The sequence below is a fragment of the Echinops telfairi genome, unplaced genomic scaffold, assembly GCF_000313985.2.
Source record: "Echinops telfairi isolate 266 unplaced genomic scaffold, ASM31398v2 ScPeMD7_7469;HRSCAF=8507_0, whole genome shotgun sequence".
Lineage (NCBI taxonomy): Eukaryota > Metazoa > Chordata > Mammalia > Afrosoricida > Tenrecidae > Echinops > Echinops telfairi.
In genome coordinates this window covers 73,636,070-73,658,541 of record NW_022111372.1, presented here as the reverse complement: position 1 = coordinate 73,658,541, position 22,472 = coordinate 73,636,070, and the positions used below count along the sequence as shown (strand labels likewise).

The 22,472-nt window shown below is 40.4% G+C and overlaps 1 pseudogene; it reads left to right on the top strand.

Moving 5' to 3' along the window:
* The first annotated feature begins 4,814 nt into the window (after positions 1-4,814).
* On the top strand, positions 4,815-4,901 carry LOC115873575 (annotated as a pseudogene).
* Positions 4,902-22,472: the final 17,571 nt, after the last annotated feature.

Sequence of the window (22,472 nt, the reverse complement as noted above, 5' to 3'; positions counted from 1 at the left end):
CCACTATCATGTTTACCCATTGTTCACCTGTCAGTAATTTCTCTTAGATCCATTTCAATTGATCAAACATGACCAGGAACACTACACTCTCATTATTATTACTATGCCTGGGCTCATTTTTTAGTCACTGCGTCAAACCATCTCATTGAGGGCCTTCCTCTTTTTTGCTGCACCCTCACTTTACTAAACATGATGTCCTTCTCGAAGGACTGGTCTCTCCTGACAATATGTCCAAAGTATGTAAGATGAAGTCTTGTCATCCTTGCCTCTTAGGAGAATCCTGGCAGGACTTTTTCCAAGACAGATTTCTTTGTCCTTTTAGCGTCCATGGTACTTTCAATATTCTTCTCCAGCCTCAAAACTCAAACACGTCAATTCTTTTTTGGTTTTCCTTATTCAATATCCAACTTTCTCATGAATTGTTAGAGTAAACCAGACTCTAACACTATCACGGGTTTTGTAGGTGCAATTGTATGGTTATAATGTACAGAGATCATAATAAAGTCATAGAGAGTAGGAGAGATAGGAGAGGGAGTGAAATAAAGGAGTCAGACACATTTTATGGTAGCATGCTTATATCTGGGACAGCCATGATCTCAGCAGCCAGATCCATGCAGAGAGCAGGAGGGCGGGGAGGAAGGAGAGAGCGCCTCTCTATTTCTGACCAACACCTGTCTATATACTTAGGGGCATGATTACAGGTAACCACACACGTCACAGGAAGGGGCTGTCCAATAGGTATTTGACTGACAGGAAGGGGTTGAGCTAAGGGTGTACACACAATAGGAAGGGCAGGGATTAAGGGTACACATGTGACAAGATAGGCAGACCCTAGACTCAATATGGTAGCCTAACCTTGGTCATTTTTGAGTGGGCTTGACATCCCTGGGCTCTTCTTCAGGGAAGCAATCTAATATCCTGATCAGAGGGAGTGGGCCCAATTTAGGGTGGGACAGACTATACAGTCTGATTGCTCTAGATGGCTGATAGCCCTTAGGAGAATAACCTCTGACCTGCTTGCAATGACCTCCAAGTGTATGGTCATTTACCATGTGCAGGAAGCAGCGTCTTAGGTTTGGCATATATTGGGGGGAGACAACCTGGGGAAAAGCCTCTCATAATGCATATGGGAAAATTGAAAATACCATGGCTTGGGTTAGATGCACCTTAGTCCTCAAAGTAACACTCTAAAGAGGTCTTGTGTAGCAGATTTATCCAGTGCAACTCATCTTTTGTTTCCTGACTGCTGCTTCCATGGACATTGATTATGGACCCAAGTAAGACAAAATCCTTGACCGCTTCGACCTTTTCTCCATTTATCATGATGTTACCTGTAGGTCCAGGATTTTGGTCTTTTCTTTCAGTCTTAATCCATACTGAAGGTTGCAATCCTTAATCTTAATCAACAAGTGCTCAAAATCCTCCTCATTTCAGCACGCAAGGTTGTGTCATCTGTGTAGCTCAGGTCGTTCATAAGCTTTCCTCCAAATGTGATGCTACATTTTTCTTCATATAAGTCAGCTTCTCTGGTGATTTGCTCATAATACAGAATGAACAAGTATGGTGAGAGGATACAACCCTGATGCACACTTTTCCTAATTTTAAACCATTCAGTATTCCCTTGTTTTGTTTGCACAACTGCCTCTTGATCCATATACAAGTTCTACATGAGCACAATGAAGGTTAACAATAGTTTATTATAATCCACACAGTAAAATGCCTTAGCATAGTTAATAAAACACAAGTACTGTAAACATATTTTTCTTATTCTCTGTTTTCAGCCAAGGGTCAAATGACGTCCGCAATGACATCCCTTATTCCACATCCTGTTCTGAATCCATCCTGAATTTCTAGAAGTTTCTTGTCAATGTACTACTGCAACCATTGTTGGACAATCTTCAGAAACATTTTACTTGTGTGTGATATCAATGATATCATTTTAAGGTTTGAGAATTCTGTTGGGTTTCTTTGCAGTGGGCACAAATATGGATCTCTTTCAGTTAGTTGACTAAGTAGCTGTCTTCCAAATTTCCTGGCATAGACAAGTGAGTGCTTCTAGTGCTTCATCAGCTTGTTGAAACATTTCAATGGGTGTTCTATCAATTTCTAGACCCGTGTTTTTGGCTAATGCATTCAGTGCAGTTTGAACTTCTTCTGTGAGCACCATTGGTTCTTGCTTACATGCTACCTCCTGAAATTGTGGACTGTCAACTAGTTCTTTTTGACACAGTGATTCTGTGCATTCTTTCCATGTTCTCCTGATGTTTCCTGCATCATTGAATATTTTTCCCATAGAATTTTTCAAGAATTGTAACTCAAAACTTGAATTTTTCCTTGAGTTCTTTCAGCTTCAAATATGCTAAACATGTTCTTCCCATTTACTTTTCTAATTCTAGATCTTTGCACATTTCATTATAATATTTTATTTGTCTTCTCCTGCTCTCCTTTGAAATTTTCTATTCAGCGCTTGGACTTCCATCTGCTTTAGTAACTCTATAATTAAGAGTAAGCTTCAGAGTCTCTTGTGACATCCACTTTGTTCTTTTCTTTTTTCCCCCTATCTTTTTAATGACCTTTGCTTTCTTCACGAATGATGGTCTTGATTTCCTCCCACAGCTCATCAGGAATCATCAAAAGAGGATGGAAAGAATACACAGAGTAACTTTGCCAGAAAGAATTGGTCAACATACAACCATTTCAAGAGATGGCATATGAGCAAAAGCAATGGCCTGAAGGAAGAAGTGTGAGCTGAACTGAAGGCATTAGTGAAAACAAGGCTACAAGAACTGATAAAATATCAATAGAAATGTTTCAACATACTGATGAAGCCCTAGAAGCACTTACTCATATGTTCCAAGAAAACAGGCATCTAGCCAACTAGCTAGAAGAGATCCGTATTTATGTGCATTCCAAAGAAAGGTGGCCCAACAGAATGTGGAGATTATCGCATATCATCATTAATAGCACATGCAAGTAAAATGTTGATGAAAGTAATAAAAAAAATGGTTGCAGCAGTATAATGACAGGGTGCTGCCACAAATTCAACTCAGATTCAGAAGAGGGCATGGCACAGGGATATCATTGTTGATGTCAGATGAATCTTGACTGAAAGCAGAGAATGCCCAAAGATGTTACTTATGTTTTCATGACTATGCGAAGTCATTTGACTGTGTGGGTCACAACGAACTATGGGGTGGCAGTGAAAAGAAAGAGAATTCCAGAACACTTCATTGTGCTCATAAGGAACTTGTACATGTGCCAAGAGAGGCAGTGCCAAGAGAGGCATTTGTTTGAACAGAACAAGGAAATACTGCATAGCTTAAAATGACGAAAGTTATGTGCCAGAACTGTACACCTGACATAGCTATGGTGTTTTCAGTCAACTCATATGCATGTGAAAGTTGGACAAAGAACAAGGAAAACTGATGAATTAAGGCATTTGAATCGTGTTGGTAAAGAATATTTGAAGTACCGCGAGCTTCCAGAAGACAAAGAAATCTGTCTTGGAATAAGTACAGCCAGAATATTCCTTAGAAGCTTATTTGAAGGATGCTTTTACTGTATATAGGAATCTTGATTGACAGATTTTTCTTTCAGAATTTGAGCAAATTCATTCCATTGCCTTCTGACCTACATGGTTTCTGCTGAGTAGCTAGACCTTCTCTTTACTTGGTTTCCTTTGTAGGTGACTCTTCTTATTCCTTAGCTGCCCTTGGGGTTCTCTCTTTTTTCCTTGAAATTGGAGAGTTGACAATCATATGTCACGATGCTTTCCTGTGGGGATTTATTCTACTTGTAGCTGTCTCAGCTTCTCGAATAGTTATTTGCTACTCCTCTATGGTGCTGGAAAGTTTTCTTCCATGGTTCTGATACTATTTTCTCTATAGGTTTTCTTCTTGTTTCTTCATGCTCCAGGATCCTAGTGAGATGTGGGTTGTTTCTCTTGATAGTATCAAATACCATGCTCAGGCTTGCTTTGTATTCCTTTGCTTCTTTGGTTGTAGTCTGAGGAATTACCTTTGAGCTCACTTATTCAGTTTTTCCTTTTCTTCCTTTCTATTACTTAGGCCTATTACCCTGTTGTCTAATTCTGTTGCCTATTGTTTATCTTATGGTATTCCTTTTAATGTAGGGTTTCTAGTTTTTTGATCCCTTCCATTGTTATCAGAAATATTCTTCACATCTCTTGAAGTTACCTGAAGATCATTCTGCTGACTTCTATTTCAGGTAATTCCAGAGCCTCTTTTGCAGAATACTCCATTTGGGCTTGGGTGATTTTTGATGTTTGTGTTTGTTTTTCCTCATTTTTCGAGTGTACTGTTGCTGACTGCTGTTTCTGCAGCATTGTGGTGGTGCAGTTATTACTAATAACTGCGCTGTAGCTATTAGTAGTGAGTTGACTGCTGGGTCTTGTAGTGGTAATTGGCTCTGTCCAGTGGAGCAGGAAAGGACTAATAAGAGATGAGTAACATACCGTAGGGAAATGGAGAAAAGGGGAAAGAGGTGGGTAAGTAGGGGAAGATGTGGAGAAAAAGGAGAGAGAATAAAGTAATAATAGTAATAATAATGGATTATCTAAATGAACCAAGAGATTTGTAAAAATATTGGGAAAATGTATTTTAAGTAGAGTAGTAAGAAACAATATGGATCATGAAAATATATTTCATGAGGAAAAGGAGAGAGAGAAAACATAAAGATATTATTGGTTGGGGCAGGAGAAAAGTACAAGCAATAAGACAAGAAGAAAAGGATTTGTGTTTGGAAGAAGATATAGAATTAAAGAGTAGGGAAAAAAAAAAGAATTAAAGAGTAGGAGCTTTGCGCAGTGGCAATATCGTAGCCAGTGAGGTTTATCCGAGGCGCGATTATTGCTAATTAAAATTTTAAAAAAGAATTAAAAAGTAGGATTAAAGAATGAAAGAGAAAAAGAAAGGAAAGACAGAAGGTAGGAGAAAGAGAGAAGGGGAAGAGGAAAAAAGAAGAAAGAAAAAGAAAAGAAAAGTGTAAATCTGAAAGAGAAGGAAAGATAAAAAGAGGAGGCATGGCTTTGGTCTGGATTTGAAGTTCAGTTGCTATGACAACATGAATGTGGGCAGGTCTGTGCCCTTAGGGGTGTGCATGCAGAAGAAGGAGGGGGGGATTGGGGGGTAGGGGGAGACAAAAAACGAACAACAGGCTGGTTTGAGTGGTTGTGCCCCACCTGTGGTGATGGTGGTGTGCACCTTGTGTCTGCCTAGAGGACCTTGCTTTCAAGTGGTTTTTCTTTTCCAGGGAGTGCAGGGCTCTCTCTCGGTGGGATTTCTCTGATAGTTGTTGAGGAGATCTTACTGTGCTTGTTACCTGGTGGCTATGTTCCCTTTTTTGATATTTTTGTTTAATCATGTTTGTATGGTTTTATCGTGATACTCTTTAATTTACTTTCAAATATATAAAGGGACTTCAAAGAGTATGTGAAAATATAGAGTTAAAAGATAATAAACCAATGAAACTATTTTTTGAAAGATAATGAATTTTGTCTACAAAATTCTTTAAGACTAGATAGAGACATAGATATAAATATAGACTTGGTGCTCCCCGTTCCCATCACAATAAACAAAACGTGACTGGTACCTAAGGAAAAATTCCCTCCTTTCTTTCCCCCTTTCTGTAACCAACAGTGAGCATTGGTCTCTGTGAATATATCTCTTCTTGTCAATTCATGAATGTGAGACCGTACATTTGTCCTTTTGTGTAATTTACTCAGCACAATGTCCCCAGGTTCATCCATGTTGCAAGATGAGCATATCTTTCCTTGATTTCCAAGTAATATTCTATTGTATATATGTGTATGTTCCACATTGTGCTTGTCCACTCATCTGATGACGGGCAGTTAGGTTGTTTCCGTGTTCTTGCCAATGTGAATAGTGCTACAGCACACATGGGTGTATATATACCTGTCCGTGTCACTTCTATTAGATCCCTAGGATCTAATATATGTAGGAGTGGAAGTGCTGAGCCATAGGATAGTTTCATTTTAATTTTTTGAGAAATCAACATACTGTTTCCCACAGACAACATGTGTACCATTTTATATCCACATCAGTAGTAAATAAAGGTTTGAATCTTCCCATAACTTCCCTGACATTTGGTGTTTTCTGTTTTTTAAAATAAATTACATTTTAACAGACTTTTTAGAACATTTTTACAGTTGAGAGAATTCCATTGTGAACATGACTAATAATTACGCAGCCATGGGCTATTAATAAAGCATTTAGGCTCTTTCCAGTCTCCTGTTACCCTAAATAATGCCAATTCATACCCTTCTATATATGTATTTTACAAGCATATCTTTGGGTTAAGTATTTAGGAATGGGGTTTCTAGATCAAAGAGAAAAAGAAAAATTTCCCATGAACAAAATGAAATATTCTGGAATTCCTTTATTCTCAGAACTCTCCATAATTTTCCAAGTAGTCAAATGCCTTTGCATAGTCAATGAAACACAAGTAAACATCTTTCTGGTATTCTCTGCTTTAAGCCAAGATCCATCTGACATCAGCAATGATATTACCAGTAGTGGGATTCAAATAATCTAACAACCAGTTTGTTGCCCTAATGACCATTTTAAGTATAAATCAACAATAGACTGAAAGGTAGTTTATTATTTCATGTAGTTAATACTTAAATAAGAGCAGTAAAAGAGGTACACAAAAAAGATTATACTTTAAGAAAGTTTTAAAATACGAAAGAGTTGAAAAATATTAAATAATAGCTGGCAAAAACCAATAAAATTCTATTTTAAGATTTTCCATATTGCTTCTTGATTGGTGTTCTTACTTGCAATATTCTTTAATCTAAGCATCATTGGCTGTGTGATTTATCCTTAACCATCTTTTCACTGTAAGAGTAGGATCCCATTCCTTTAGAGGCAGCCCAATTAGACAATAGTCATTGTGCTTGAAATATTAGAAACAGTTAGGTGTCTCCTCTTCTTTGAACATATTATGTTCATCCTTGAAAAATCCCTTTCTGGGGTAACCGGTCACAATGTATGGGGGGGATGGCCAGCTCCCCACAACCAATCATGGGTTCGATAGGCGCAATTGTATGGTTAAGAACTATAAAGATTATAGTAAAGTCATAGGGAAATGGGAGAGATGGAAGAGAGAGTAAAATAAAGAAGTCAGACACATTTTGTGGTAGCATGCTCACCTCCTGGATGGCCATGATCTTACCAGGCAGGTCTGCTCACAGCATGGGCCGAGAGGGTAGGGGAGAGAGCCGGAGCAAGCCATTTATTGCTAACCAAGGCTTATAGCTCTTTTGGGGGCATGATTACAGGTAACCACACATGTCACAGGAAGGGGCTGTACAATAGGCATACACATCATAGGAATGGGATGTACAATAGGCATAAGCGTGACAGGAAGGGGATGAGCTGGGGGTGTACACCTGATAGGAAGGGGAGGGACTAGGGATATACATGTGACAAGAAGGGTGGACCCTAGATTCAAGAAGGCGGCCTAACCTTGGCCACCCTTGAGTGGGCTTGACCTCCCTGGGTTCTCCTTCAGGGAAACGACCTACTACTATCCTTATCAGAAAGGAGTGGGCCCTACTTATTGTGGAATAAACAGTGGTGTCTGCTTGTTCTGGATGGCTGATAACCCTTAGGGAGAATAACCCCTGACCTACGTCTTTTTTTAAATTTTTTTTACATGTTATATAATTTAATAGTTCAAGAGGTGTGCAAACATCACCACAATCATTCGCAGAAAATACTCATTGTTAGCTTCTCATTTCTCCTCAATTTCTTCCACCATACTCTTAGGAAATGATCAATCCAGATACTGTATCTACAAGTTTATGTATTTCATGGACAGAAAAATCATACAAAACAAAACCAAAAAACAAATAAACAACAATGACAAAGCAGCACAGAGGAGAACCTCAATAGAAAATATATCAGAAAATATTAAAAACTGAAACAATTTTAGTATGGGTCAAAGGGGAGATCAAATGATAAGATGTTACATTTTACTCAAACACATCAGCCATAATCAACTTTGCCATGCTCTTTGTCTGGTAGCAAGGCTATTCATATGTCTGGACCATGGTCAGAGAGGATTCACCAGAGGCTTAATCCATACGTTGTTAGTGCTTTTGTTAACTGCCATCCAGTCAGTTCAGTCTCATGTGACCTTGTGCACACCCAAAATAATATACCGCCCGGTCCATCCTCAGAATTGTTCCTTTGCTGCGCCCGTTGCTGCAGCCACTATGTCCATCCATCTTGTTGAAGGCCTGCCTCTTTTTTTGTGCCCCTCTACGTTACCAAGTGTAATATCTTTCTCCCGGTAATGGATGCTCGCGCCTGACAAAATGTGTCCAAAATACGTGAAGCAAAGTCTGGCTATCGTTACTTCTAAGGAGCATCCTGACTGTACTTCCAAGACACCCCTGACCTACTTCTGTTGACCTCCAAGTGTATAGTCATTTGCCATGTGTAGCAAGCAGCTAAGTTTGGGATATATTTGGGGGAGACAACTTGGGAGAAATCTTTCTGTTTCCCCCAACAATGGTCTACATATAATGCTCCTCCCTGGGTTACAGACATCAGAAAGTGGGTGAAGGGAGACATAGGTCAGCGTAAGACATGAAAAAAAAAATTTATAAATTATCAAGGGTTCATGAGGGTGGAGGGTGGGGAAGGAGGAGGAAAAATGAGGAGATGATACCAAGGGCTCAAGTAGAAAGAAAATGTTTTGAGAATGATGATGGCAACAAATGTACAAATGTGCTTGACACAATGGATGGATGTATGGATTGTGATAAGAGTTGTATGAGCCCCTGTATTAGTCTCGGTAGACTAGAGAAACAAATCCATGGACACACATATGTATATAGGAAAGAGATATACAATAGCAATTGAACATTGAGAAAACATCCTAGTCCAGTCCAGATCAAGTCCATAAGTCTGATATTAGCTCATATGTTTCATACTAATTTATAATGTCCTCTTCAGACTCATGAAACACATGCAAAGATGCCAAATGTAGATCACAGGCCAGTGGGTAGAAAGTCTTTGGATCCAGTGTCATTGGAAATATCTCAGTGCTGGCAGGGGTCTCTGCATCCGAGTGGGTCCATGTGTCTTGTCAGCTGCTATGTCTCTCAGGGCGTGAGCAGAGAGCCTTCCACCTCCACGGGGGAAACACCAGATTTCCCAGAATTCTCAGGAGAAGGCCATGCCCACACAGAATCCTCCTTGGTTATGATCTAATTGACAGACTAGACTCTACCCCTTCACTCATAATCCTCTCAAATTGACACTTGTATAACTACCACAGCCCCCAATAAAATAATTTAAAAGAGAAAAGAAAAGGAAACCCCTTCTGATTCTGTTGACCTTGAAGCAATTGTTCTAACAATATTTTTAGCTCTTTTAACAATTTCAGGAATTGTGTAATTGACTCCTAATATCTTGTGGGAATTTGGTGCATGGCACAAAGGTGAAACAAATGATGGTGTGTCATCCCCTGTTCGTTTGGCCTTTACATTGTTTGTTTACTGAAGTATCAAATGCAAGGGAATAAAATTGTAGTATTTCATCAAAAGTATAACAAGTTTTATTAAATGAAACAATAAATATGTTAAACATAGTTCTAAATTTTTATAGCTATGGACAGAATGAACATTACTACAGGCTCTTGCAGATGAATGTTAAAAATAGGGCAAGAAATGTAAATTTGTGATTTCCACATCGGGTGGCTGCCCAGCTCCCCACCTTAGAAGAGAGCTGGGTTAGGCCAGGTTGACTGGAGAAACAAATCCAGTGACATTCATATACCTGTAAGAGAGAGCTTTGTATCAAGAAAGCATCCCAGCACAGCCTAACTCAAGCCCAGAAGTCTGACACTAGTCTATAAATCCCTCTTCAGATTCATGCAGCCACATGCAATGATGCGGAATGCAGGAAGATCACAGGCCGGTGTGTGCAAAGTCGTATGCATCTGCGGTTGTTGGGAAACACTGCAGAGCTCCAGCAACTCTCAGGGTGGCCAGCCAGCAGGAAAGTGAAGGCAGAGAGAGAGGCCAGCCTCCTGAGAACTATGTATCTTGATTACACCCCCAAGTGAGGTCATCAGGCTGTGACCTGATTGACAGGCTAAACTCCACCCCTACAGTTTTATATATCTTCAAATTGACATAAAATACTATAACTACCATTAGAACCCTGTTACAAGTGCCATCTTAACAACTGGTTTACCGAACTCAACCAAAAATTAGGTGTTGTTCTGCCAAACCAATGCGAGCAGGATGGATCCCACTACTGGTTACCACATGTTCCATGTCCTCTTCTGAATACAGCCTGAACCTGTGGCAGCTCCCTATGAAAGTACTGCTGCAATGCTGTTGGTTGATTGTCAGCAAAATTATACTGCAAACATTGTTCTATAATTTGAGCATTTTATTGGGTCACCTTTCTTTGGGTTTGGTATTGGTGGAGCTCTTTCAGACAGGTGGCCAAGAAACTATTTTCCAAATTCTCTGGCATAAATGAGTGAGTTCTTTTTCAACTGGTATTCCATCGAGTCCTAGAGCCTTGTTTTTGGCTGATACTTTCATTGCCTCTTGGATTTCTTCCTTGACTACCATTGTTTCTTAAACATCTGCTATCTCTTGAAATGGTTCAATGTCGACTAGTCCTTTTTGTACAATGATGCTGTGTATTCTTTACATTTTCTTTGGATGCTTCCTGTATCATTAAGTATTTTGCCCATAGAATCTTTCAATATTACGATTCAAGTCTCGCATTTTTCCCCTTTAGTTCTTTCAGTTTAAGAAATGCTGAGGGTGTTGTTCTTTTTCGGTTTTCTAACTCTTGTTCTTTGCACATTTCATTATATTTTACCTTGTCTTCTGGAGCTGCCCACACTTATTCAATCTGCATGCTGAACAAATAATCAGAGAAGTTGGATTATATGAAGAAGGATGTGGCATCAAGATTGGAGGAAAGCTTATGAACAATGTGAAATATGCAGATGAGACACTGTGCTTGCTGAAAGTGAGGAGGACTTGAAGCACTTGCTGATGAAGATTAAGGATTGCAGTCTTTGGTATGGATTACACTGCTTGTAAAGAAGATCAAAATCCTCACAACTGGACCAATAAACAACAATATGCCAAATGGAGAAAAGGTTGAAGTTGTCAAGGATTTTGTTTGCTTGGCCCCACAATCAATACTCATTGAAGCAGCAGTTAAGAAATCAAAGGATGAGGCACATTAGGTAACCTGCTGAACAAGACTTCTTTAAAGTGTTGAAGAGTAAGCATATTACTTTGAGGACTAAGGTATATCTGACCCAACCCATGGTCTTTTCAATCACCTCATCTGCTTGTGAAAGTTGGACATTGAATAAGGAAGATGGGAAAAGAATTGATGCATTTGAATGATGGCTCTGGTAAAGAATATTACAAGGACTGTGGACTACCAAAAACAAACATACCTGTCTGGAAGAAGTGTACATAGCCAGAATGCTCCTTAGAAGCAGGGCTGGTGAGACTTCATTTTCCCTGCTTTGCACATGTTGTCAGGAGAGACCAGCCCCTGGACAAGGACGTGCTTGGTAAAGTGGAAGGGCCGTGACAAACAGGAAGGGCCTTACTGAGATGGGTTGACACAGTGGCTGCAGCAATGGGCTCAAACATAAGAAAACCTGTGAGGATGGTGATGGATTGACTAGTGTTTTGTTCTGTTGTACAGAGGGTCCCTTGGATTCCCAAACCACCTTGATGACACCTAACAATAGCAACAATACCTGAGCGAGGGCTCCATGCTTCTGTCCCAGGGTGACCTCTGTATTCAGTGGGAGAGAGAAGGTGGAATGTGCTCCTCTACATGGACCTGGGGCTTCCTCTGAAAGCAGTTTGTCCTTTCCTTCCTCTCAGCTTGAGATGTCTTTGTGATGCTTGAGATGCTGTCTCCCAAATAACAATGAACAAATTCCACGCCTAATTGAACTTTGACTCCAGATTTCATGTCCTTAGAAAACCTTCCCTGACCACCTTCTCCCAATTCTAGTGGCCTCTCCCACCTCCAGGCGTTGTCCGCCACATGACTTTGCTACATTATTCTCATAGCATTTCTCATTATCTGAAGTCATCTTCTTTAAAGGTTTATTTACTTCTTTCTTATGTTTCTCTTCTCTATAAAGGCAGGAATCTCTTTGCTAATTTTTTTCTTACCTGCAACTCAAACAGTGTCATGACAAAAGTAAATAATTGCTGAATTAAAGAAGGTCAGGAATTAAGCAATATCTGAGTAAGGTGATATTTGTTGGCTCAATAACCTGAGGGCCAGAAATGACAAATGTCACAGAGATGAGGCGTCGAATGATGGACGATAGTGGTGCCCTTCATTGAGACAAATTGAGAGATGGCCACATGGTGTGTAAATAGACCCTCTTCTTGACTCTGCCACGAATACTCAGTGACGCTAGAAAGATTGTTCCATCCTTTTGAGCCTTATTTTTCTCATCTGAGTAACACTAGAGCGAGAGTCATTGAGCTCTAAAAACCTTCCAGCTTTAACATCTTAGGATTCTCAAACAATTAAGTTAATAGGTGGCCCGTTTTTCCAGTTCAGATGCAGGATCTAAAAGGATCAGCCGTAGGAAATAAACCTGTCTCTGCAATGCAGTATCTTGCTTAGGCAAGAGAGTGAGTGGGATAATTATGGGGAAAGAAGTTTCCTTTGACACCAGCATTAAAAATACATGTTTACTTCCTGCAGTATAAATCAATTTTTTAAAATTAAATACTTTTATTTGGGGCTCTTACAGCTCTTATCACAATCCATACATTCATCCATTGTGTCAAGCACACTTGTACATATGTAGCCATCATCATTTTCAAGCACTTTCTTTCTACTTGAGCCCTTAATATCAGCTCCTCATTTTCTCCCTCCCTCCTTCATGAACCCTTGATAAATTATCATTTTCATATCTTACATCATCTGCTGTCTCCCTGCACCCACTTTTATGTTGTAGTATGAATCGGTTTTAACCAGTGCTTTTCTTCTTCTCTAATGCAGTCCTGGTGTTGCAGGGCCTAAGGCAGGCTATGGGAGAAAGATGTGGCATTCTGCTTCGATAAAGCGCAACAACATCAGAAACTCTGTAAGGATGCTATGAGTTGGAATCAATGTAGGGGCAACACGTGAAAGCCATGTATATGGTATCTACCCAGGTTAAAGCTACCCACTGGTGAAGTCTTGCTTTGTAGAGTCCTTCCTCCCTGTCCCACTGTAAAAAGTGTGGACATAGGTGTCCTATCACTTTTACTTCCTGCAGACATGATGGGTCCCTCCCAATTGGCCTTAAAAAGCTCAGTTTCCCTCAGGTTTCTCAGGAGATTGGATTTGGGAGGCCTCAAGGGTCAACTCAAAACCAGACGTGCTCAGACGGTAGATGTCTCCACCAAGACTGTGGTGGCATGTAAAGGAATTCCTTTGCTATTTATATTTCTCTCCACTCTTGGTGTGTGAGCCAATTTTGAAGGAGCCATGAGAGGAGCACTGTGTCTCGTGTCATGTATCTGTCTAGGATGTCTGTCCTAGCTGGTTCTCATAAACTGCTTCCTTACTGCAAACGGTAAGGAAATTGTGGAAGCAGCTGCAAACGGTGTTTCCCTGGTAGAATGTAAACAAACGGTATGGGCTGAGCTACGGAACTCACTCTCAAGGCTTTGAGAAATTCAAGTGTGGGAATAGCAAACGTGTCTGGGAACACGGCCAGTATGTAGTACATCAAAACAAAGCACTGCGGCCGTCAGGGCTGCGGTTTGTCCGTGTCTGTCTGCGTCTATTCTGCGCTGCGGTCCTGTATTGTCTCCGCGTGTGTTTGCGTCTATTGCGTTCCATGTCCATTCTCCCTGCTCAGGATTCTGGAGGCATCAATTTTCAACTTACATTCCATGATTTTAATAAAGAGTCCTTTTCGGAGAAGATAGGAAAGAGAACCAATTTCCTTGCTTTCTCTAGTTTCCCTTGTGTTTTCATCTATTTACAGAATATGAAGGTACATGCATTCATTCATAAAGCATTTGCTATGTTCTAAGCACTGCCTGGTCCATGGGGATGAATTAATATATAAAGAGAGCTTTAATTTTCCTTCATAAATATTTTGGCTTTTTATTTCAAACTCACCTTTCCTTATTGTACCTACGAATCTCTGGAGATATATTGCTGATGATTTCCTTACTATAAAACTAAAGAAATTTTTGTTGTCACTAAAGTATCAGGTATAATAATTTAGTTACTGGACGGGGGGTATACTTTAATTTTGCTGTCATAGTATTGAAGTTAGAAAGCTTTTGGAATAAATGGAGGGTACTGTGGACTCTTTGGAGAGCATGAGTTTTTCATTACTTATGTGAATCTATGTTAATGAATGATTCAGTCATTCAAAACTGAAGTATGTAATCATTATGCTTTTAGTTCAGAGATGGTCATTACTGTGTCATTTGTCATAGAAAAACAATGGACATAATCTGATTGTCCAACAAAAGGGGGGTTGATTAAATAAATTAGAGTAATAGATTTAAGTCACTATAATTGTATGAGAATTATACTAATATTAGATTGTGCTTATAAATTATATTAAATTAAATAATTAGGTTTTAGTAGTATGTGACCTAACTTAGTTGTGCATGCTCACATGTGTGTATACATATACATATGAGGGGGCTTCAAAATGTTTGTGGAAATTCCATTCTCTTTTAATTCCATTTCCACAAGTGTTTAAAGTTCCCTCACCAATGAGTAGTTGGTGATACCTGGCAAATCCAGGACTCTAATCATTCCCTTCTGCTCCATACCGGGCTGGCCTAGCTTTCCTCAGAGCTTCCCTGTAATCTGGGTATATGTGTACTAAATTCTCCATAAGATTTCTTGTCAGTAAATTAAGGCTGATTTCTAGAATAACGTAGCGATGACTCCCATGGATTCTGGAGCTTGACTTCATGAACACAAATTCTGACTCAAGCATCTGTTGACCATCTGCTCTTCTGCAAGATACGTATCTTACATGCTTTGTTTTCGAATCTGTAAACGGGAGATGACAAAAATTGTCCCTGTTCCATGGGTTTTGTTAAATGAATCAGTTAAGATAGCAAAAGTGTTTAGAATAGTTCTTGATAGATAGTAAATACTGTACAAGAATTATTATTTTTAGTATTATCTATATTATAAGGAATAAACATGTAGTCTTTTATATTTTAAAAGCAATTCAGTGTCATTTTTAACCAAAAATGTAGTGCATTATTGATACAAATTTACAGAAATGCTTCCTCCTTGAATCATACATTGTTGAGTTAGTAGAAAATGACAACAAAAATACTGTATCTTTGGGTTCTAGAACAAATTAAAAGCTATAAATAAATTCAGCTTAAAAAGATTTATCCTCAAATATAAGCAGAGACTGAAGGGTTTCTCCTCCAGGATTAGAATCTCCTGGAGGTCTTTTTAAAATACAGATTGTGGGGCTACACCCCCTCCTAAACTCCCCTATCCCCCACCCCTGTCCCCTCCCCACTTCCACCTCCCACACCTCTGCAGAGATTTGATTCTGGAGGTCTAGTGTGGGACCTGAGAATCTGCATCTCTAGTAACTTCCCAAGTCATTCAAATGCTATTTGTTCAGGATCACATTGTGAGAAGCACTATGTTAGTCTGGATTGACTAGAGAAACAAATTCATAGACACTTGTGTGTATAAGAAAGAGCTTTATATAAAAGAGCAATTGTTTATTGAGAAAACATTGCAGCCCAGTCCAGATCAAGTCCATAAGTCCGATATTAGCCCATCTGTCTGATACTAGTCCATAAGTTCCTCTTTAGACTCAAACAGCACATGCAATGATGCCGAAAGCAGGAAGATCACAGGCCAGTGAGTAGGAGGTCTTGTGGATCCAGTGGCAGTGGAAGCATTTCAATGCAGGCACTGGTCTCCATGTCTCTCCTCCAGCCCTCTGAGTGTCTCAACAGCAGCAAAGGGAAGGCAGAGAGAGTGAGTCTGACCTCCAATGAGCTATTTTTCTCCATTGCGCCTCCAAATGAGGTAATCAAGGTAGGATCTGATTGACAGACTAGACTCACCCTTTTGCTCAGGTTGACAGGAGATTATGTAAGTGCCACAAACACTGACCTAGTGCACCCAATACCAGGCTTGAGTGGAACTTGCAGTCCAGGGTTCTGTCGCTCCTTCCTGTATCATATGCCTTCGGCCCTCCTTCCTGTTCTTCTTTCACCTACCATGGGCCAGACATTATGTTGAATTCTGGGGATAAACCATAATCTGATTCACATTCAACTTACGAATGGAAACCAGGCAAGGATGACTTTTATTCCACTCATTCAATATTGTGCTACAGTTATTAGCCAGAGATGTTACACAACAAAAAGAAGTCAAAGGTATCCAAATTGTCAAAGAAGAAATAAAATTCTCTCTATTTGAAAATGAGATGATTCTATGTATTTAAAACTCTAAAGACTCAACAAGAAAATTGTTGGCAATAAATAAAAGATTTGGCAGCATGGCAGTACAAAATGAAAAAAAAAAAAAGGATTGCTGTATACTACTCAAGAGAACTCTAAAAAGGAAATCAAGTAAACAAGAAAATTTACAATAGCCACCAAACAACTGAATTACTTAGGAATAGCAACTACATGCTTTTCACTGAATTTACTTTTTTTCCTAAGAACTATTTCATATCTCCTCACACCTTCTAAAGAGAATAAATTGAGGCACATATTTCGTCAACGATTAAAAAAAAAACACAGAACACAAAACCTTAGGAATAAACTTAGCCAGAAAAACAAAAGGCCCGTACAAAGAAAATATAAAACATCATGACAAGAAACCAAAGAGACTTACATAAATAGAAGACTGTTTCTTGATCATGGGTAGAAAGACTTCAACATGTGATACACAAAGCAGCCTACGAATATAATGCAATTCTGATTCAGATTCCAGCGCCATTCTTGAAAAAGATAAAAAATGAATCACTAACTTAATTTGGAAAGGAAAGATCCAACATAAGCAAAGCACTACAAAGAAGAACAAAGTAGGAGGCCTCTCACTTCCTGGCCTGAAAATGACTACCAGGTTGAGTAGTCTAACAGCTTGGTACGGGTACACCAATAGATATGTAGGACAATGGAACACAACAGAGAACAGGATTAAATCCATCTGCTTACATATAACTGATTTTTGACAAAGGGCCAATATGTATCAAATGGAGAAGAAATTGATTCTACAACAAAATTGGGTTTCTATCTGCAGAAGAATGAAATAAGACACATATTTACTTCATGTACAAAAACAAATTCAAGAAGGAGTAAAGGCATAAACATAGCTAGAATTATAAAGAACATCAATGAAAAAATAGGGACAAACTTAAAAGGCCCTAATAGATGGCATAAGCACACTATCAAATGCAGTGAAACACATACACACACACACACACACATACACACATAAGGCAAAACATATGTCTGGATCTCCTAAAAATAAGATACTTATGCACATCAACATATGGGATATAAAAAGGCCTTTCCCCTGTTTTGTCTCCCCCAAATATATGCCAGCACATGGTGGGAGGTCAGATGCGTGGAAATATTCTCCCTGAAGGCATTCAACCATTCAGAGCAATCAGACCCTATTGTCTGTCCTTCCACAGGTGAGGCTCACTCCCTACTGTTAAGGATAGTGGATTGTTTCCCTGGAGAACTCAGAACAGGTCAAACCAGCTCAGTGACAATCAAGGTTAGGCTGCCATCTTGAATGCAGGATCCACCCATCTTGTCACTTGTACACCCCTAATTCCTCCCCTTCCTATTGCATGTACACCCCTACATCATCCCCCTCCCTTTGCTGTATTGCCTATGGTATAATCCTTTCCTGTGACGTAGGTTGTTACCTGTAATCAGGCAGCTTGCACTCCCCCAAGTATATATAAGCCTTGGTTAGAAATAAAGCTCTATCTCCTCTGGTCCTCCTTTCCTCTCCCTCCTTCCCTCCTTTGCACCCCCTCTCCCTCCTCTCTCCTCCCCTCTCCTCCGTCAAGCTCTGCACTGACCTGGCTGCTGAGATCATGACCGTCCAGGAGGTGAGCATCCTACCATGAAATGCGTTTGACTTCTTTATTTTACTCTTTCTCCTATCTCTCTTGTTCTCTATGACCTTACTATCACCTTTATATATTATTGCATACAGTTGCACCTACCGGACCGTGATTATTAGTTAGGGGCTGCCCCAGGTACATCAATAGACTTCATCCTAAGAGCAAAAGGAGAACCCCCGAACTAGGAGGTAAATGATATATTGGAGAAAGAACGAATTTTTAAAACCTATAAACCACAGAGTGGGGCTGAAAGGCCAGCTTGGGGAAACGGTTAGAATATATTTCCCAGGGGGATTCATGTCTAAGTTTATGTTTATAAGAAAGTTGAATTTCACAATGAGTTTGGGAAGCAAGTGACCCCCATCAGTAGAAACCCTGTGAGTTAAGGCTAACATGTGTGAAACTGTAGAGTGTGTTCTAAACCACTAAACTCATTGTCATGAAGTTGATTTTGACTCAATGATTTTATAGGACAGAGTAGAACTGCCACCTATGGCTTCCCAAGCTGTAATTCCAAGGCTCCCCTCATGGCTTTCCTTTGATAATAGTGAGATTTGCATTCCTGCTTCTGAATTGGCTCATTTAAAACCCAGCAGGATGGCAAAACTGACCAATCCATACCTTAGAGTTTCAGATGTCTTATTTGCATGGTCCCACCCAGTCATTTGGTTTATGGACGCAGTCTGCCGCATCTTTCTGTGTCAGAGCGGCTGGTGGGTTTAAACTACTGATTAGTAGCTGAGTGCTTAAACACTGCACCACCAGGGATCCGGGTGTGCTCAGTGAGTTGTAAATTTCTTGTTAGTCTGGGAATATGATATGTAGCAGTACATCAGTCTAGAGAGGTAGGCTAAGGTTAGATCATGGTGGTCCTAGTAAGGTACAATTGGACATATCCTGTAAATTGTAGGAAGGCTGCATATCAGAAAAGTTCAAAGCTTGGATGTCTTTTGGACTCCAAGTTCCTTGCAAGGTGAACCTCCTTAATCCAGGTACCAGAGAGCTAAGAGACCAGAGGAGTAGTTGTGGGTGGAGCAGGGACGGTAGAACCAAGAGCACAAGACAGACCAAGGTGTGAGAAAGCTGAGTGCCTTTAGCCTGAAGCTTCCTTAGAGTAGAGTGGAGTGTGCTGGGATAGTTATTGATGGCCCGAAAAGAGCTGTGCCACGTTGTCCAAGCAGGACAGAGACCAAGGAGCTACATGGCTGATAGGCGAAGAAGAACATATAAGCCTGACCAAGGAATTGTATCCTGAGCATTATCACTCTTGAATTGTAGCCCATCAATATCCTTAATTAATCCCACGACTGTGAGTTGTGTGTGGCTATTGCAATGAGTCACTGAACTCGGAGAAGTATCGTGTCTTTGGGGGGTTGGGGGTGGGGTGGGGGGAAGGATGGTTGTTGTTGTTAGGTGCCATAGAGTTGGTTCCAACCCATAGAGACCTTACCCACAACAGGAAGAAACACTGCCCAGTCTGGCCCCATCCCCACAATTGTTCCTATGCATTAGCACATTATTGCAACCACAGCGTCAATCCTTCTCATTGAGAGTCCTCCTCTTTTTCGCTGCCCCTCTACTTTACTGAGCATGATGTCCTTCTCCAAGGACTGGTCTTTCCTGACAACATGTCCAAAGTATGTAAGACCAAATCTCGCCATCCTTGCCTTCAAGGAGTACTCTGGTCATACTTCTTTCAAGACAGATTGGTTTGTCTTCTGGCAGTCCATGGTACTTTCAATATTCTCCCCTAGCACCACAATTCAAATGCACCAATTCTTCTTTATTCGATGTCCAACTTCCACATGCCCTTGAAGCAATTTAAAATACCATGGCTTGGGTCAGGGGTACCTTAGTCTTCAAAGTAACGTCCTTGTTTTTCAGCACACTATGAGCATTTGATTGTGGATCGAGTAAGGCAAAATCCTTGAAAACTTCAATCTTTTCTCCATTTGTCATGATGTTACTTATTGGCCCAGTTGTGAGGAATTTTTGTCTTCTTTACATTGAATTGTAAACCATGTTAAAGGCTGCAATCTTCATCAACAGGTGTGTCAAATCCTCTGCACTTTCAGCAAGCAAGGTTGGGTCATCTGCATATCTCAGGTCGTTAATAAGTCTTCTTCGAATCCTGATGCCATAGTTTTCTTCATATAATCCAACTTCTCTGATTATTTTCTCAGCAAGAAGTTAGAATTGTTAGTGTTAGAACTGGTAAAGAATTTTGTGAATTGTGGTGCTGGAGAAGAATATTGAAAGTACCATGAATTGCTCAAGGACAAACACATCTGTCTCTGAAGTTAGTATGACCAGAGTGTTACTTGCAGACAAAGATGATGAGACTTCATCTTACATGCCTTTGGACATGTTTCCGGAGAGACCAGTCCTGGCGAAGGCATCATGTCAGTAGATGGGCAGCAAAAAAGGGGAAGGCTCTCAATGAGATGGGTTGTCACTGTGGCTGCAACAATGTGCTAAAGCATAGGAAAATTGTGAGGGTGGTACAGGACCAGGTATTGTTTCGTCCTGTGACGCATAAGGTCACTATGGGTTGGCACTGACTCGATGGCACCTAACAACAACAAAGACTGGCTAGACGAGCCATTTCAAGTAATTCACTAAACCATAGTGCTTCATCCCAGTCCATACATGTATCAGCTGCGCATCATGATTTCTACAGTTTGAAAATGGCAATAATACTGCTGACTACTTCTAAAACTTGTTGGGAGGATAAAAAGAGGTAACGTATGTATAATTCTGGACATAGTCTCTACCACAATATAAGTTCTCACTCATGCTATTATATGATAATCATAATGCTAATTCTTGTTGCCCTAACACATTTTTCCCTTATAAGTTGGCCTTGAGACTAGAAGTCGTATCTCTGAGTGAACAGGTTCTAGACTTGATTCAGTGCTACAATTCACCCCTACATTCTTTTTCTCTGCCATTGCACCTACTCTTGATAACAGAAACCAAGGAATTGTATTTCTTGCCCTTTCCTTATCACTCCTTATTTCCATATGTATCTAATGGGCCAATTCCTCAGGAGTTAGATCGACATCCACCAATTCTGTATCCCATGAATAGCTGTTGCCTTGGGTAATGGATTGCAACATAACAGCTGCTTTAATCCATGGGCATGCTTTATCCATCTGGAAATCAAAGGTTTTCCTCTTTATTCCACTTCCCAAACCACTTGTTCCAGTGAGTCAGGGCTGTTAAACTGAGTCTCACCATTCTGACACCACCTGTTGCAATAATTTCTTTTAGAAGAATCAATACCAGACTTGTTCCAAAGAGGTGGGATTAAAGATGTCCCCAATGGCCAACTTTATCAAGATGTTAAACTGCTCCATTTCCATGACAATCCTCCCTTTAGTGCATTATGTTAGACAGGGTTCTGTAGAGAAACAAAACCAGGACACTAGTGGCTCACTTCCTTGAGACAGCTAATACACTGGTAGTCCTTCAAGTCTTGAGGGCCACCGGGTAGTCCTCTGTAGAGCAATTCAGGCTGTCCGGCCACAGGCAGCACGCAGCAAGGCAGGTCACCAGCAGTCAGCCAGATGACAGGGGCCAACAGTCCCCAGCTCAAGCGATGTATACTCCAGTAGCGTGGTGAAGCAGGTCTTGAAGGACTACAGTGACACAGTCCATAAATTAGGTGTCCCACAGGTAGTGTAGCTTGCAAATTGAGGCAGAGAACAAGCTAAGGCAGCTACACACTGGTCTGATCATCAAAGAGCAAGAGACAAGAAAGGCGAGACTCACAGAGCCATTTGTCTGTCTGCCCTTCAATTAATCCCACATGTGTTCATTGGCCATGTTGCCACAATAAACCTGTCACATCTATTTTCTTGTGTACCTGGGTTCTAAAATTTACTGCACAGAAACTCACAAAAGTCACAGAAACTCACAAAACTGTAAGGCAATGGCTTACATGGCTATGGTGCTGTTAAGTTCTAACTCTGAAGGTCAGGCAGTGCCAAACCAAATGCAGGATCCAGGGACAGAAACTAAGTATGCGTGATGCTTTCCCCAAGGCTCAGGCAGGAAAACGGATGTCACCCAAAGGAACGGCTTTGATGAAGCGTGGTTCAGTAGACCATACCCCCAGGGAAAACTGACATCATGCCCTACAGTAGGTTAGAGAGTAAGGAGAGAGCTGAACTGAATCCAGAGAACTCCCTCTGTGGCAGTTACATAATTCATCAACTTGCGAAGGGTGGAGTCTAGCCTGTCAATCGGGTCACAGCCAATGAGGTTTCTCTGTGGGCATGGCCTTCTGAGCATTCTGGGAACTCCTG